Below are 17,024 nucleotides of genomic sequence, written 5' to 3'. Positions count from 1 at the left end.
TTACATGTGTATGTTTCAAAACTTATATGCTTTTAACACTGATAACCACAACTGATAACTGTTTGAAACTTGCAGGGTAATCATATACATTATTTGTGAAATTAGTTGTAAACTGTTATGTTTTATTTATTTCACAAATGATTTTCCACATTTTATCAGTTAAAAGCATGGCATTAGAACCTTTGAACATAAAACTTGTACACTGTTTTGTCCTCGGTAACACTCCACAGAGATACGCGAGTGGAGGATTATCATATTATTACTAGTAAATTTGTTAGTCCTATATAATTGGAGACACGTCCTCGGCGAACACTCCACAGAGATACGCGAGTGGAGGACTGCACCCGTAACCAGAATCTCTTAGATAAGGAGCGTGACTTGAGTGTATAGATCTATACGGGGCTGACTACCCTACACCTGGCTGCTAGCTACAGCCGAACCAAAATGGTTCAAGGGTGACGAAAGTCATAAGGTGATGTGGACTACTTATTGCCATATCTAGTCTATCGTTTGGTTATGGAACTCGCAATTAGGATAACAGGGATTTACTTAATAGTAATAATGAATAAAGTAATTAGTTTACTTTGTTTTAAAACTAATACATTTCACAACGACAACCGGGTTTTCAGCTTACATCTTTCACAATTGGTAACCAACATTCAGGAAAATATGGGATTTTCCTGGGGTACATTATACATAACCAGAAAAGTGTAACCAACCGGATAACTTTACATTTCACAACTGTTAACATGTTTTCAGTGTACAACTTTACATCACATTGTGGCATTCGATAACCAACTTTTAAGAAAATATGGGATTTTCTTGGTGTGTAACATTTTCAGAAACAAAAAGGAAACTTGTACATTTTGCACAAAACAAAACCGCTTATGAACTCACCAGTGTTATGCTGATTTTCAAACCGCTTGTATTCTCAGGTCGGTGTTAGACAGGTACCCGATGATCCTTTTGTTCGAAGACGGAGTGCGCAGAAGATCCGTACCATTTTGTTTATATATACTATGTATCACCTGCACAACTTTACTTTTGAAAAAAAATTGTAAAACTTTTCTATATGTAATGTAATGGTTGTTTTACTTTACTTACTATGTGCATTGGATTTGATACTCAACGTGGAGTCAACCCCGGAAATGTTTTCGCCTTCGGTTTTCGGGGTATGACAAATCCTAACTAGCATATTATGAAGCTCTTATACTACAAAGTACTAGTTACATGACATACCTTTTGATGTAGCTTGATGTATTCAAGCTTTAAGAGCTTAGCCCCAATAGTGTGGAAGCCTCAAGTGGAATCACAAATCACCGTTTTTTCCAAAGAATATGATCTTATATAGTTGTTACAATTAGGGTAAACCCTAATTGTCATGGCCTTCCATTTCCTTGGATCCATGGGTTCAAATACACCATGGATCATCCATGGACAACCCTATGGGTTTTAGCCCAACTTGATTATCCATGAAGAATTAGCCTACTATACAAGTATGGATGATTTACACAATCAACCCATATATTTACTTAGTCTTCTTTTGATCACTTAATTAATTCTAGATTAATTCTTGATCAATACTAATTAAATAATCCTATTAATATATTAGAAATTATAATATATTAATCAACCTTAAGTGTTATTTCTCTCATTATAGTCTATCCAAGTGCATGATGCCATGCAACCCAAATGGACCATGCCAGGTCGGGTCAAGTCTTACCAATTATAGTTATGGACTTAGACATTAATCCAACAAATAGAACTCTCATAATATTCCAAACCTTAATTTGGCTAAACGCCAACCCATACCTTCTAAAAAGGTAATCCTTGAGAGCTTTCATGAAAATAATATTGTCACTTTCACCACTTTTCCAACTCATCACTAAATTATTGTCGATTTCATTAAATTTGAACAATTTCGCGTGTAAATCCTTACACTTGGTATATATTTGGTGTTTTGACCGATTAGGTTTTTCAACGAACATTACTCTATTAAATTCTTGCTCATCGCGCTTCATATAAGAATCAAACCTGTATACATTTCATTAACGTGATCCTTTGTGGTTTCAATGTAGGTGGTTGCCAACGTCGTCTCTTCTGTTGGGATCCACTTTTTAGGGGTATCAGCGTCATTAAATTTTAATGGCTCTTCCAGTTCGCCTATTGTTTCTATCAACAACCCTCTAGTTAGGAATCAGGTTGGGTTTCGAGGTTGTGTTTACAAGATCACTTCTACATATTCATCTTATTTTTCCTTAAGGTGTTGGGTTTCAGGTTGGGATACTTAAAAAAGGTTTCGAGGAGACATAAAATAAGGTTGATTCCATTTAGTAATTTGGTATTATGGTGTTAAATCCATTTGTAGGTAATAGAACAGAGTATCCAGATGGGAAATATCAGTGGGTGGTGTATTGGAACGAGGTGAATTACAAGACGGATTCATTTTTCCAATTATTTAGAAATAGTTGATTTGTGTGGTGGTTTTATAAAGAAAGTGTTAAATATTTATAGAGCGGCAAAATGATATATATATATATATATATATATATATATATATATATATATATATATATATATATATATATATATATATATATATATATATATAGAGAGAGAGAGAGAGAGAGAGAGAGAGGAATGACCATTTGAGAACTCAAACTTTCCCAGGAACCAGAGAACCGATCGTGAGCCGTTAGATCAAAATAATAAAAGGGTAGGATGCTTTGTGGCGTTTTTGTAAATACTTTGAAAAAAATGACACAGGGGCATCATAATTATAATGAATCAGGGGCATTTTAGTAAAAAAAAGACCAGCCCTTTATCATCAAATTGAATCACATCAACCCCCGCCTACCTCTCCCTCTTTCTCTCTCTCTCTCTCATCCCGACTCCTATCGTCGCATTGCCTCCAAAGAGTGCCTCCTCGTTGGAGATGACATCTTCATCCATTAAAACCCAATAGTCTGCAACTTGCAATCTCTGGAAATAATGTCAGTCATCCCGAACAACGCAACTTTTATGGCGCAAGTTATGAATGTTAATAATCCTCACCGTGAAACATTCCATAAATTCTTCGAGTGTTGGATCTGCGAGCATAATTCCTACCTTGAAGAACTTGTCGTGGTATCTAACAACCATAACCCAACCAAAAATGATGACACCATTCTGATTCCATTGATCGAGAGAGTTGTCAGGCATTACGGGCAGTACTACCAGGATAAATAAAATTAGGAAAAACAAGATGCGATTTTGATTTTTTCGCCTACGTAGCAGAGCAAGCTGGAGGATACGTTTCTGTGGATCGGAGGATGGCGGCCGATGTTAGTAATCCATCTTTTGTACTCGAAATCAGGAATTCAATTAGAGGCTAAAACCGGTGATCTGATTTGTGGATTGAGGACTGGAGATTTGTCACCAAACCAGATGAATCGAATCGATGAATTGTAGAAGAAAATCATACATCAAGGAGTTTTAAATGAGAAATACGCCAAAGAATAGGAGGCGGTGGCAGACAGGTCGATGGTGGAGCTTTCTAACGTGGTGTTGAAAATGATCAGGATGGAAGACGGCGAAGTAGATACTGAGAAGTAACTTTCATTCTTGACAAGGTTTTATTTTAGCTGCACTTTTGGGTTTATCGTCCTTCTTTTCTATGGCCGAGACTTCGATCACCACTCTTTCACCTTGGAAGGTATCTATATCGTGTTTTATTACCTACATTGATATAGTGGTGCCTCAATATAGTGTTTTGTTCACAGGTGAGAGAGCTAGCTAAAAAAGAAGATGAAAATGGCGTCTTCAAGCTCCTTCGTACTGATATCACACAATTCCTCACCACCATTCTCATTGGCACATCATAAACCTTACAATTTCTTTTCATTTCCAATGAAATCTTGTTATTAACAATGATAATCTTCTTTCCAGTGTAATCAACATTGGAACTACGACACTTTTCACAGAAGCAGCAACAACAGTGTTTGGTGAAGCTGGTGTTAGTGCAGCAACTGGTGTACTGACTCTATGTATCCAAAACCTAACTTTTAAATCTATACAATACAATTTTATTTTAAAAACCTAAATGGTTTGGTTGTTAATTTAGTTTTAGGTTGTTGTATTATTTCTCACTAAGATCACTCCCAAAACTATAGTTGTCCAAACGTAAAGGTATATATATCATGGTGTCTGATTAAGCTACTTGATTTTTGAATATGATTATAGCTTATTGTTGGATTAGATGTCTAACCCATAACTATTTTGGTATGTACTTGACCCGATTATGAGCATGGTCCTTTTGGGTTGCCTTCACCATAGCAACTAATAGGATGAATTATGGAAAAAGAGGATTAATTAAGATTTATTAATATGTTATAGGAATAATATATTAAAGGAGAAATCATATTGTTTAATTAATATTAATCAATAATTAATTTAGAATAACATTTGTGGTCAAAAGATATTATTTAAGCTTAGGGGTGTCACAACTAGAAATTTTGGTGCCTTGTAACTACAACACTTATAACAACTATGAATCAGTAACATGAAAGCATGCATGATGCTTATTCTATAACAACAAAACTTCATCAAATACTTCATTCTAGCCCTACAAATGGTCAACAAAGAATTGGAAACCTTCGAAATTCCAATTTGAGTTCGCTTTGAAGTAGGACTTCCTTATTGGACCTAACAGACCAATGAGCTTCCAATTTAACTATCTTGAACCTAGAACTCTCAAATGGGCCCTAATTGGACCCATATACATGAAACTTAGCATTTTTGGGCCTTATGAACCCAAAATAAACTAGATTAACTTTAATGGGACTTATTGGACCAAAACAAATTTATATTAGCCCTAATAGGTCATAAAAATCAATCTTTGATTTTTCATGGGCCAAGAATTATCTAACATAACCATATAATGGGCTTAAGCATACAAGGCCCAATTCTTCCATTTTCCCCTCTCCATTCTCGGTCCAACAACCCAAGAAGAAAGAGCTGATTATTCATTTGCCACCTCACTATTACTTGTTGGGTTTCCATGCAAAAGTCTCATGCTTCCATGCACCTATCTCATCAGTCACTCTCTCTTCTCTCCTCTCTTTCTTCCTCTCGGCCGAACCCAAACACACACACATTTCACTCAAACTCTCTCTCAAAGAAACTCTCTCCATCCTTAATAAAAATTTCGAGATTTAGAGTTTGATAAGGAGATTCTTCCACAAAAATCATCATCCAAGGTAAGTTTATGTTTGGATCTATGATCTAGATTCTTTGTTTTATCAAAAACCTCTTCCTAATCTTTACAAAATCATGATCACACTCTTAGAAATCATCTAAACTCGAGATCCTCCAAGAAGGCTTGCTAGGATCGAAATTTCTTCTTCTAGTCTTCTTCAAAACCGAAACTACAACTCAAGGTGAGCTTCATACCCCTCTATTTTCGGTTTTCATATGTTTTATGGGGGAGAATACAAGAAAATGTGTATATCTATGTGTATGTGTATGCTATGTGTGATTTTATGCATGTATGTGTTTGACGTTATGTGTTTTTGTGATAAATTTGTAACCAAAAGGGGTGATAATTCGAGATCTATGACATGAGAAAAGAAACAAACAAAAACTAAGTTCTTTTACACTAAGCTAGTTAGACAAAAAATAGCTTATAAGGTTATGAGGAACATACTTAAACATAAAACTCATTTTAGGACTTAAAATGTTAAAAATACAAAACTTGGGGTAAAAACGGCCAAGTCACAGTTTCTTGAGGGTCAAAAGAGTCAAAACAGTTTTTTTATAATCATTTTACTGAATATTAGAATTTTCAAAGGACTTAAAATGCAAAAATTTAAGTTATTGGGCTAAATATGGGCTTTTCGGCCCAACAAGCCCAAAATTACGAAAATTGAAGTTTTTAATGGGCTGAATTGTAACATTCTGTAAAACAGGGGACATGAAGTGAGATAAAACTATTTCTATGGTCAAAAATGCTTTTAAACTCCAAAAAGGATCAAAAATGTAAACTTTTTGTATTTTGGGCCAAAACTGTAAAAATTGTGAAATTTGGGGTTCTAACCGAGAAACACCATTCTGGAAGGGCTAAAACTATTTACTAAATAAATTTTGGGTTAAAAATGCCTTTTCAAAAAGTTTATGATAGAAAAGTGTCAATAAAATGTTTTAAGGACTAAAAATGAAATTCTTTTGTATAAAGGACTAAAAGTGTCATTTTTATAAAAGGAAGGTAGTGAAAAGGTCAAATTCTACTTTTAAACAAATTAACTCATTAAGGCAAAATACAAGATACCCAACTAACTGTTGGATATAGTGTCTAAGTCCATAACTTTATTTGGTATGTACTTGACCCGACCCGACATGGTCCATTTGTGTTGCATGGCATTGCAATACTTGGATAGACTAAATGAGAGAATATGACACTTATGATTATTAATATATTATAAGTTCTAATATATTAATAATAGTATTATTTAATTAGTATTGATCAAGTATTAATCTAGTATTAATTTGGTGATCAAAGTGAGACTAATTAAATATATAGGGTTGATTATGACAATCATCAATTCTTTTATGGTGGATTAATGATCCATGGTTTATGGGTTATGGATGTAACCATTTGGAGCTTCATGGATAGTCCATGGGAGTTACAAACCCATGGGTAATGAAAAATGAAGAGTCATGACAATTAGGGTTTACATTTGTAACTCCTAATTATGACACACTATAAAAGAAACCCTATAGCATGCAAAATCGGTACTAGAGTGTTACTAGAGTGGGCATAACCGATTTTTGAGTGTAAGAATTATTCTCTCAAGTTATTCCAAGTTTTGTGGTGTTGTGTGAAGCATTTGAGGCACAACATTTGGGGTGCTAGGCTCACAAAGTCTTGAAGGAATCCAAGCAACAACAAGGTATGTGTTTCTACAAGTTTTTATGTTTTATGTAATTCCCATGCCATGCTAGTTAGGAAATAACCTTGAAAAAGAAATTTGCATGTATATAGAGAAAACATAGATTCAAGGTTATTAGGGTTGCATGTACACTTAGGAAGTGTTAGAATGCTCAAAACCCAACAGTGGTATCAGAGCCTAGGATTGTTTTTTGTATACTTGATGCAAAACTGCTTGAAAATCAAAAATTCTGCATTCTGACGACTGTACTCACCGAGTCCATGGGGATGACTCGCCGGGTCCAAGAACAAATTCATCCTACTCGCCAAGTAGTATAATGCACTCGGCGAGTAGGATCGAGTTGGGCAGATTTTTCGAGTTTTGTTGCTAGAAATGGATTAGAATGATTATCCCAATCTATTTTGGACTTGTAAAATCTGTTTTTCAAAATGATAATGATTATGTTAATCCATTTTACATGACTTTTAACAATTTCAAAGTATTATATATGTTTATATGATTTCTTGAAATTGCTTGACATGAATTTGTGTTCTTATGAGTTTTTAGAAGATCATAGGAATTATGTGTAACCACAATGTGTGTTTAATTCTTGATCTTAATTGTATTGATGGTGTCCACAACTTGTCCTCAAGTTATGGATAACCAAAGGTCACTTCTTTAATTTGTGTTTAAAGAACTAAAGAGGTTTCATAAAATGAAGAGTCTTCATTTTTATGAACCATTAAAACTCATAAGTTACAAATTGAAGAGACTTGGAATAGTTTCAATTCTTGCCCTCAAGTTTTGGAATTTGAAAAGTCTTACACTCTAATACTTTAATTCCAAATTAAACCTTAGATTTTTAAAAAGTTTAAAAATCAACACTTATACTATTATTATAATTTTATTATATAGATATGTATAAGAATATGTCGTTCTTACCGTTAGTAGGCCTCATTCACGAAGCCGGTCTATAAGGGGGTATAAGGTTGTTGCCTATAAAATGGTGACTTAATGGGTGTCTACTCTCACCCACCGCTTCCTTGATCGGTGGACGGTCGTTAGCGGAACGGGTAGGATTCGACTTTAAATACTCGTTAAAAGTATAATGAATTATAAAGTAACTATACATTATAAATTCCCAATCTTAGTTACTTTAGGAAAATGTGAAATTGGTGCTAGCCCATAAAATTACACTTTGTACCTTACCAAGTCGTTAGTGGAGCGTGTGTGGTTAACCGGCACACTAACATGGACTAGTAAGAGTGGCAAAGGGTAACTTGACTTTATTATAGATCAGTGGAGCGTGCGTGGTTAACCGGCACATCGATTAGGTAATATTGTTGAGGGTACCAAGTCAATTTGTATGGTTATTCACACCTTGTTTGTGATGCTCGGCATCCCAGTCACAAACTTGAGAGGGCACAATCGAGATTCAAACATGCCATTGAAAAGTTCAATGTATCTCAAAAGATCTAGGAGTTTCAGAACCAATAAAACCTAATAATAAAATATTTCGTTCTATGGTGGAAATTGGTAAATCGTCATTTACCTACCTTTAACTATTTTATAATTTGGATTACAGCATCCCTCTTCCAGTTATAAATAGGTTATTGGGTCATAGCCTTAATATTTCATATTGGGTGTTATATTAAGGACTTTAAATCAACTAACTTGAATTTCTCCCATTATAGATGTCTAGTTTAGACAGCTATGGTCTTCCCAAATCTTTAGGAAGAAGCTTCCTAATGAAGATGATATCCCGAATGGCAATCAAGGTGAAAGATCAATCCCTTTGTTGTGCATTAGTGGGACTGAAAATCATACTTCACTTCCTTCACCTCCTTCAATAAATCTCTCTACCCCACAAGTTTCAAGACCTAATAAGTTCTAAGTCACTCAATCCCTATTGGCAAAGAAAGTCTATATGTGCTTAGGTCTTGGAGATTAAGCCACATATTGACAAGCCGGGAGAGTCGGGTGTCGAAGTCTCAATGTAGCTGGCTGTTGACATGGTCACTCCCTGATGACAGATTATGACGTGAGCCTTAAATAATCTTATCTATTTGCTTGATGATGTTGAATCAGAAATGATTTGGAGCATTGGTAAAGCAAATTAGATTGGAAGATCAACTTCCCAAACTTCCATGGACATTGACGGTGGTGACATCGAAAGTCCAGAAAAACTTTCTCTTCCCAATTGAAAGGGATTGGCCATAGTCAACTCGGTTGACAAAATGGTAAAGAGAAAGGCTAAGTCTGTGATAGTCCCGTGTACTGTTTCCAAAGATTCCATATGTTTCTGTTGCCAAAGGAAGGGTATTGGTTGCGAAGCTGCAAAATTTACCTAAAAGTCCATAAGGATATTAAAGTCAAATGTTTGACTCTGCTTTGGGTAAAGTCCATTATCTAACTCTATTAAGTTTCTATTATGAGATTCTTATTGCATGAGGTGACTGGGTCACATATTGATGTTTTAATAATCAAAGAAGAGTGAAGGAACTTAAAGGAAGTATATGTTGATTCTGATCGTGAAGATGGATTTCGATCGCATGGTTCGGTGATCAGAATTTTGAGTTGTTACTTAAGAGTTGAGATATATTGCTTAGGAATAGATAACAACAAGTTTTCCATATGGATTGTAAGGATAAGTTTTCCGCAAAGTTTTAAAATAAAAGAAAAATGGTTTTGATTTTATTTATTTTAAGTATCCTTACAATGGCTTTTGTGAAAAAGGTTGTTGCTTATATGTTTCCATTGATAAGCAATATGGGTAAATGGATTTGATTCTTTCATTAGTGGTAGTGTCATAATTTACCAAATAAGCAAAGATTCTCATCACCCAAGTTTCAGTTGGATAGAAACTTGGAATCATGCAAGTTGTATTGTGTGATGAATGAGAATTTTCATCTTTGGTAAATTAAGACTAATTCCTTGTTCACATTCGCATGTGAGTCAAGTGAAGGACTAAAAGATTGGGTACACTTGGTTGTGTGCTGATCAGGTCCACCACAAAGGTTGATAAGATTATTCATTATCATTTACTAAATTTTAGTAAATATGGTTATACTTACAAGTTTAAGTATAATTCTGGATCATTGAAGAGTTTCAATGATAGACAGAATGAGTAAGAAGAATCAAATAAGGCAGAAAGACAAAAGCTTTTCCAATCTGAAGAGATGGGTGAGTACTTGAGTATTTTTTTATGATTATCTTAGTGATTATGAAACCATATCATAATTGATCCTCTAAGGACACCTTAGTTCATTTGTTTGGCTAAGGAGAGGAATCATGAGTTGTTGAAATGGTTAAATCAAAAAGATAAATCATACATCAAAATCAAATCTTAGAGTCATACTCCAAGATTGAGCCATTGAGTGACATAATCTTTAGAAAGTTTATAACACTTATCAAATGTAGAGTAAGATGTGTCCTACTCTTGTACATTTGAGATTGGTTAGTTGTGATGTTTTGGATAAAACAAAGACCAACTAAGTCCAATTATGGGAAGTGTTTAACTTGATGAGAATCCGCACTAACTATTGAATATTTGTTTTGTCAAGGAATGGTTCTTGACAAAGAGAATCATATATGTCAAGAGGTCAGTGGGAGTCTTCAAAAGATCTTAAGATAGGCTCAAGAACTAATCAAGAGATTTGTTAATCACTAGCCCACGACTTGAGGTTTGTAACCTATCATGTTGACATATTCTGTGCTCATCCGAGTTAAGGTTGGCCTTGCATTGGAGTTCTGAGAGTTCTCGACTGTTTGCATAACAACCTGGAAGCAATGGTAGGCCCTTGTGCTGCCGGGAGGCAAGAAATTAAGATTACACAAGTTTAGTCCATATGAATTTGGAAGTGTCACTAACCTAGTCTTGTGATTATGGTTTTGACAAAATTCACATGGAAAAGAACACATACACCATAAAATCTAAGTGTCATAAGGTTTCTCTTCGATTCATGAAAATGATGGTGAGGAAACTCTTTCACTAAGAAGATTTTAAGTAGATAGCGGTTGTGATATTTGCATTCTCATATAGTTAGTGGAGCGTGTGTGGTTAACCGGCACACTAACTAGTGAGAATTGCAAAAGGTCTAGACAAACATGAGAGCTATCTAAGGAAAGGGGTATGTTTTTGATAAAGTCTTATCAAAGCAATATAGTATCAGAAATATAAATTTTGGTAAGAAAGTCAATAAAGTATTAATTTCTAGAAGTCCAGTTGATTTCTGAGTACATGTCAAAGCTAGTGAGTGCATAAAGTGTTATGCTGGTAATCATTATGCTAGTGGGAGCATGATGATTATGTTAAGTATTGCAAGTTAGCAATGTTAATTATAGAAAACAAAAGTTTCAATTTGCTTTGAAAAGTTGTTTGCTATAATTAAGGGAGAGGATTTTATACTTCATTCCAATTCTACCAGCTTAGATTGAGTTTTATCGACTTTAGTCAAGGATATATATGAATGTTATGTTGGAATTGTTCAACATAAGGAATTTCTATATATGTTGCGTTCTCAAAATTCGATTATGATTACGACATACCTCTTCATAGTTCGAATTTTGAGAACATGGCAAATAAAAATTTTATAGCATGAATCGTGTCCCATATGCTTCGGATATAGGATCGATTGCATGTACTATAATATTCATCCATTCTAAATTTTCCTATTGCTTAGGGCATTGAGAAGGGAAAAGGGATTAGAACTGGATATTACTAAAATGATTAAGCAAAGTTGTCAAGGACAATTTGAGGTTTACCAAAGATTGGTTACTCATGGACAACTGGAAGTATAGAGTTAGGACCATATTGACATATTTTGAAAAGAGGCAACTCTTGTTCAGAAGTGATGGTCAAAATGGTAATATGGAATTGTCTCCATAGGTGGAAGTTATTCTTTGAATCTGTGTAAGATTAAAGAACTTAATGCTAAGAAGGATGTTCGAAGGAATGTACTTTGAATTTGAGACTTCATTTCCGTGGAATTTTTTTCCATTGGAATACTTTGTAATGTCTGTTTCCAAGTCTTTGTGACTTCTGTGCATAGTCATTACAAGGGGATCATTGCATATAAGTTTAGAATCTAACAGATTACAGTAAATGGCAAGAGTTTGGTATTCTTGTGAAATGAGCATCATTGGAATATTGTCAATTGATCTATTTCACAAAGAGAGGACCACATGTAAATATAGTATGCATACTTGGAGTATGGCATAAATTTTGTTTGGAAAAACATAGTGTGCATGCTTGGAGCATGGCATGACTATTGTTTTAATTTAAGTATTAAGTTGATAAATCGAAACATAAATAATGAGTAATCAATATGGTGCTTAGATAAAAGTTGTTTTATTTACACCCAAGTGTTGGGGCCATATAGGATTAAGTATTATTCATGTGTTTCACTTTGCATGTTTTGACTTCCAGAATAACTAGACCATTCTTCCTGAATGACTAAGTTATTCAAACCATCCACAGTCAGTCATATGTTGGAAGTAGATATGAATCAAGATTGTCATGAATTTGGCTTGTATGATTTGTCTAAAGTGCTTTAGACAATGCAATGGTTGCTACAACATTCATGAGTACTCATAAGGGCTGAGTATTGGATTCAACCCACGCTCACTTGCATCACTTCATGGAATTTATCTCGAGTGATCGTGAGACGGTAATATCATATAAATCTTCAAACCTAGAGATATGAGTTGTTGACTATGAGTTGGTTATTCATTGATTGTATGAAAATGCATTGGTAACTCGATGTTATAAAACGTGCCTTTGTGAGTAATTCAACAAGTAGTTAGTACAAGCATATGAGTCGAAGTTTATCTGTTCCTTCTAGAAATAGAAGCGATATCTGGGCCCCTCGATGATTTGGTTTTGACCTATGTACCGGGCCCGGTCAAAACCTAATTGATGTGTTCAATTTAGTTCTATGTCGAAACAAATCGGAGATCGAGAAACAAATGCTGGACAATAAGTAAGACCATGTTCCATGTGTTTGTCCGGCTGATATCATGAGAACAGAGGATTATATGATCACTTATCTTAAATGACGTATCATCATCATCAGTTCCGAGAGACTTTGAAAGAGCTACGATTGCTAGTCGGATTTTGAAGTCATATTTGCAAATATAGTTATTAGACTTATCCAAGTGGGAGACTGTTGGATATAGTGTCTAAGTCCATAACTTTATTTGGTATGTACTTGACCCGACCCGACATGGTCCATTTGGGTTGCATGGCATTGCAATACTTGGATAGACTAAATGAGACAATAAGGCACTTATGATTATTAATATATTATAAGTTCTAATATATTAATAATAGTATTATTTAATTAGTATTGATCAAGTATTAATCTAGTATTAATTTGGTGATCAAAGTGAGACTAATTAAATATATAGGGTTGATTATGAAAATCATCAATTCTTTTATGGTGGATTAATGATCCATGGTTTATGGGTTATGGATGTAACCATTTGGAGCTTCATGGATAGTCCATGGGAGTTACAAACCCATGGGTCATGAAAAATGAAGCGTCATGACACACTATAAAAGAAACCCTATGGCATGCAAAATCGGTACTAGAGTGTTACTAGAGAGGGCATAACCGATTTTTGAGTGTAAGAATTATTCTCTCAAGTTATTCCAAGTTTTGTGATGTTGTGTGAAGCATTTGAGGCAAAACATTTGGGGTGCTAGGCTCACAAAGTCTTGAAGGAATCCAAGCAACAACAAGGTATGTGTTTCTACTAGTTTTTATGTTTTATGTAATCCCCATGCCATGCTAGTTAGGAAATAACCTTGAAAAAGAAATTTGAATGTATATAGAGAAAACATAGATTCAAGGTTATTAGGGTTGCATGTACACTTAGGAAGTGTTAGAATGCTCAAAACCCAATACTAACGACAAAACGGAAAATGAATACACCTTCAATACCAAAAATCGTTATAAACGAATTGATTCGATCTCGAATGAATACTAAACAACAAACGTTAAATCAAAACACTTCAGTAGATACGTGATGACTACAATGAGTAAATCTACAAACTTTGGGCTTATGAGTTTCAAATTATGCTTGTTGGGCCTTGCAAGCCCACCAACATGATCTTTGGGCCCAAAGGGATAATGCTTATATGTTATTGGGCCTTCAATGACCCAATATTTTATAAAAGGACTTTCAATAGCTTTATGTGCTAGTGGGCCAAAGTGTCCCGCTAGAAAAGCTAGTAAGGTCACAGTAATCAAATGCAAGTTGGACCATCGTGTCTTTCGCATCCACGACAGCCTAAGGAACTTACGATAGGAGTGGGACATAATACTCCCCTTCTCTTCATGTGTTAAGGCTTACAAGAAATCAAAGTAGACAAAATTAGGGCGATATACAATATGTATTAATTCAATATTCATTCGTTAAAACAATACAAAAATCAGTAATCACGAATACATTTCAGCATCGAGAAACATCGGGTTTTCCGGGGAATTCAATACTACTCGTTCGAAATATTATAACTATAATACAAAATACCCTTCATATATATATATATATATATATATATATATATATATATATATATATATATATATATATATATATGTTTTTAAAATCATTAATGCATCAACTTATGGATTTCACACTTTGATAAACAAACGTCTTTTCAGAAAATATCGAATTTTCTGGGTTTTTACAAACTACACAAATCATTTTATCTCAACATTACTTATGAACTCACCAACATTTCATATGTTGACGTTTTCCAAAATAACTTGTATTCTCAGGTAACAGGTAAACGGAAGAGTATTATGATGTAATGTTAGATGTTATGTTGTTAAAAACACTCGGACTATTTAAGTTATGAATGTGTAATGTAAAACAATGTACTTGATGTGAACAATTTCAGTTGTAATATATTGATGCATGGTGACGTTTATGTTATGATTCATGTATATTCATTGTGATGATAATCAATTTAAGTTACGCGAGCACTCGGACGTTTCTGCCGTCTGGTTCGGGGGTGTGACAAGGGGACTGGAACTGTAATTATAAGATAATTGCAATTGGGCTGATGGATCACCTTGGAATATAGGTAGGACGAATTCTATTAGAAGCCTATACGGAATTCTTCCGAGGGATATTCTAGAAGGAGTCCATGGGCTGCTTATGGCTTAAGCAGTCATATTAGGGTTTCCACCTGAAAACTCTAGCAGCCACAAGTATAAATAAACCCCCTAACATAAGGATTTCGGCCCTATGCTTCCTGGTGTTGCCCTAGCCGATTTCCTCCCCTCTCCTAAGTCATCTTGTTGCTAGTGGTGTTTGTGACTCTATTAGAGGTGCAACATTTGAGGCACTAAGCTTTCAAAGGTCAAGGATATTCAAGAAGAACGTGTTATTACTACATAACAAGAAATGTAAGATCTAAACCCTAGTTTATATGTCAATTTGATTGTTACATGCTAGTTGATATGATCATTACTTTGGTATTCGATGTTGTTGTGTTCATAGTAGGAAAGCCTATATCAAAGCAATTAGGGTTGCATGAACACCATAGGAATGATGTTATGCTAATAACCCATCAGTTATGATCTTCAAGCTTACTACACATCCATAGAATCAGCACTAGAAAAATTGGAAAATTAGGAGTCTAAGGCTTTAAAAGGGAGTACACGAGGAACCTTCAGGCTAACTTAGAAGAACAGATGAACTTTAGGTCCATTGTTTACAAGAGAAAATTTAGTTTAACAATTATGATGATATTTATGGACTTATGATAATACCTGTAATTAAGCTATATCTCTCTCTTGAAATGTTAATTGTGCATTGAACATAAATAAACTAGGATTGTTGCGATATTTTAATGTTTATTTTCTTTCCTGCCATGACAGGTACCAATTACCAAATGAGGATGTTTAAAGGTGGATCAATATTATCTACATGTTTCTTGATGATGATGATGATGATGATGATGATGACAGAGAGGTAAGGTAACTAAACTACATACTAGTGATATTAACTCTCTTGTTTCTGGCAACGTCGTTGAAATCAATGAACAACTCAACATCTATTAAATTATTAGGATGGATGAAATTTTAAAACCAGACAATGGATTGGAGCGAAAATGGCATGTTCATGGATTGGGGTATCATTCTAGAACAAAGCAAGAAGTATCGAGGAGGCAACCATTGTACACTATGATGGAATAATGAAACCATGGTTAGTATTGGCTTTAAAAAGTATAAAAACTATTGGATGAAACATTTCAAATACGATCACCCATATCTGCAACCGTGCAATGTAGAATAGTTTCATATATTTCATATCGTAATTCACTTGTGATTCACATATGAATTACATGTGATTCACATGTAAATCACATATGCATTACATGTGATTCACATGTAAATCACATGTAATTCACATATGAATTACATGTGATTCACATGTAAATTACATATGAAACACATGTAAATCACATGTAATTCCTATATGAATCACATGTGATTCACATATGAATCACATGTAATTCATATATGAATTACATGTGATTCACATGTAATTCGCATATGAATTACATGTGATTCGCATCAATCAATTTCTTTTTAATTTTCTTGTAGATTTGGAAGAAATTGTGCTGAATATTGAAGAGGTGAAAAATGATAAATTGAAGAAAATATGTAAATATTGACACAAAGACATGAAAACACTTTGAAATTTTGTAGCATTTTTTAGTTGTTTTTATATTTTAATATTGTATCGAATAAAATACTTATTCTATTGTGTTTATAGAATTGCAAATAAAATGAGTTTTCTTATGATTTCGTTACAAATATTACAGTATATGAAATATGCATATATGCATTTGTAAAAATATGCATAAATATATCAAAAATGTTGGTTTTTTTTGTTAAAAAATTATAGTATTCTTTAAATATTCTAGTTTTTTTTTAAATTTATTTATTTATTTTTAAATGCTTTTAAACAAAATTGCATCTTTTTTTAAAAAATATTTTTTTCATTTTCTTTTCAAAAGTTCATGTTATCGATAAAAAAATTAAAAAAATCTACACTTTAAAAAAAACAGAAAAATATTATTTTTAAAAAAAGTTCGAAAAT

The 17,024-nt window shown here is 33.9% G+C and overlaps 1 pseudogene; it reads left to right on the top strand.

Moving 5' to 3' along the window:
• Positions 1–2,991: 2,991 nt before the first annotated feature.
• On the top strand, positions 2,992–4,108 carry LOC145049970 (protein DOG1-like 4; annotated as a pseudogene).
• The last annotated feature ends 12,916 nt before the right edge of the window (positions 4,109–17,024 follow it).

The sequence above is a fragment of the Lactuca serriola genome, chromosome 5 (assembly GCF_051521515.1).
Source record: "Lactuca serriola cultivar US96UC23 chromosome 5, Lser_US96UC23_V15, whole genome shotgun sequence".
In the NCBI taxonomy this organism is placed as follows: Eukaryota; Viridiplantae; Streptophyta; class Magnoliopsida; order Asterales; family Asteraceae; genus Lactuca; species Lactuca serriola.
Note: the sequence above shows the minus strand (reverse complement) of the source record. Positions and strands in the feature narration are given on the sequence as shown.